General features: G+C 41.7%; 1 pseudogene; it reads right to left on the reverse strand.

The window, feature by feature from the left end:
• Positions 1-2,004: 2,004 nt before the first annotated feature.
• On the reverse strand, positions 2,005-2,122 carry LOC126104356 (5S ribosomal RNA; annotated as a pseudogene).
• Positions 2,123-2,674: the final 552 nt, after the last annotated feature.

Below are 2,674 nucleotides of genomic sequence, written 5' to 3' on the forward strand. Positions count from 1 at the left end.
AATTTGCGTGCATCCGTGTGACAGCAGAGCAGCTGGATGCAGGACAAAGTAGATGCGACCAGCACAAACAACGGAGAGAGACTCAAATGGTAAATTTTGACTAGGAGCGACGGGAATGCCTATAATTTTTTAACCTTGCTGCACCTGATGGTGTGGCTTTAGGACGCGAAACAGCTTGTGTTTTAATAAACAGCAATTTCACCAACTGTTAGCAGAGTTATTCTTAACACCCAAGCCCCAACTCACTTCCGACAATACCTCATCTCACACGTTCCTCACTTTACTCAGATTGTATTCATTAATTTGTACGACGTAGTGAACAAAACTCCGATAAATTAAAAATCAGATGAAGACCTCGGCCGTAAACATTGGTAAGGGACAAGCTGGCCGTTTTGAGAAATACAGCAGTACAGCGTCAATAAAATTCCGTATAAAAGATATTTCAAGTACATTCATTATGATTTTTTTATCCAGGTTAGTCATTATCTTCAAACATTTCTAGAGTGACGACATATTTTTAAAATTGTAAATTTCATCCAAAATTTTATTGTCAAAAGTGTGTAAATGGGTACTTAACATTGTTTACCTACAAACAGAATGCACTTAACATGACCTTCCACTGTTTACTTACTGGCGAGCTAACGACACATCACTGGGAAACCTCCCAAAAATACAAATTTAAAAGGACCTAAACGTTTCAGCTTATGATATTGAGATTTCCGTCGGCAAACTTTTTAAATAATGAATTGCAACATCTACATCTACATGGATACACTGCAAATCACACTTCCGCCTCTGGCACAGGATTCATCGAATTATATTCAAAATAATTCTCTATTATTCCGCTCTTGAAAAGCGCGCAGAAAAAATCTAACACCCATATCCTCCCGTGTGAGCTCTGATTTCCCTTATTTAGTTATGATGAGCGTTTCTCCCAACGCATTTGGGCGCCGACAAAATATTTTCGCATATGGAGAAAAAAATTGGTGCTTGAAATCTCGTGAGAAGCTCCCACCGCAACGAGAAACGCCTTTCTCTTAATGATGTCCTCACTAAATCTTGTATCATTTCAGTGACACAATCTCCCCAATTTCTCGATAATACAAAAAGTGCTGCCCTTCATTAGACTAACACGAAGAGATTCAAAAGCTATACTAGCAAAGCACTCAGGTGAGACTAAACAATTATCTCCTGGTTAGGAACCTGTAATATGTCACAAAATCTGTTTACTTTCCGACACAAACGTAAACACGATAACTATGTCTATTAAACGCTAAATTAACACGCAAAAACTCAAGAAACTTAACTACTAAAGCACACAGATGGAACTATACAATTCGCTCCTGGATAGGAACTCCTGAAATGTCACAAAATCGATTAATCATCTGTGGCTGCTTGTGTCTCGGCTGGGTGCTGACGCCTTATTCAACAATCTCACAAATTAATCTATGTTTCAGTAAAGTATGAAATTAATTTTATTGGCGCATGTAAACAATGTTAAGTACAAAAAATGGTTCAAATGGCTCTGAGCACTATGGGACTTAACATCTGTGGTCATCAGTCCCCTAGAACTTAGAACTACTTAAACCTAACTAACCTAAGGACAGCACACAACACCCAGCCATCACGAGGCAGAGAAAATCCCTTACCCCGCCGGGAATCGAACCCGGGAACCCGGGCGTGGGAAGCGAGAACGCTACCGCACGACCACGAGATGTGGGCAATGTTAAGTACAGCCCTCAACATTTTTGCCGTCACACAGTCACGCAAATTCTCGTAAACAAGGATAAGAGACAATCCGCTCGAACAGGCCATGAAGGCCCAACGGTACCGACCGACCGCCGTGTCATCCTCTGCCGACAGGCGTCACTGGATGAGGATATGGAGGGGCATGTGGTCAGCACACCGCTCTCCCGGCCGTATGTCAGTTTCCGAGACCGGAGCCGCTACTTCTCGATCAAGCAGCTCCTCAGTTTGCATCACAAAGGCTGAGTGCACTCCGCATGCCAATAGTGCTCGGCAGACCGGATGGTCACCCATCCAAGTGCTAGCCCAGCCCGACAGCGCTTAACTTCGGTGATCTGACGGGAACCGGTGTTACCACTGCGGCAAGGCCGTTGGCTTGCTTCATTTGCTGTATTTTTATATTTTCTCCTTTCAGCAATGAAATTCAACATCTCTGCTGTTACTCAAAGATTTCAACTAGCCCTCGTCTTTTTACCTATTTCAGCCTCTGCTGCCTTCTATCACGGTATAAGTGTATATTTTTATTTTTATAATTACATATTTTATGATTTTGGTTGGGGTGGCTTTAAGTATTGTGGGCTAGCATGAGACTTTTAATTAACTTATACCGCGATAACACTCGTACGGACATCGGCTGCCGCGAAGTGCGTACGATATAATGTTTTTTAAACACAGCTCGCGACTCACCGCCTTCTAATAAATAGTTTACGTGAGCGCTGCTATTTAGAAAAGGAAATATGCGTATTCTTACGCAAACTGTAATTATTAATATGGATCTCAGGGGCTACTGGTTATTTATGTACCAAATTACATAAAGATTAACTGAGAATCTGCGGAATGTAATGATTTTCAATATTTCTTGTTCATTATTCGCAAGGCAAAACTGGAGAGAATCTCGTCTGCCGTTTGGCGGCCAAAATGAAACAGA

This window comes from Schistocerca cancellata, chromosome 1 (genome assembly GCF_023864275.1).
Source record: "Schistocerca cancellata isolate TAMUIC-IGC-003103 chromosome 1, iqSchCanc2.1, whole genome shotgun sequence".
Lineage (NCBI taxonomy): Eukaryota > Metazoa > Arthropoda > Insecta > Orthoptera > Acrididae > Schistocerca > Schistocerca cancellata.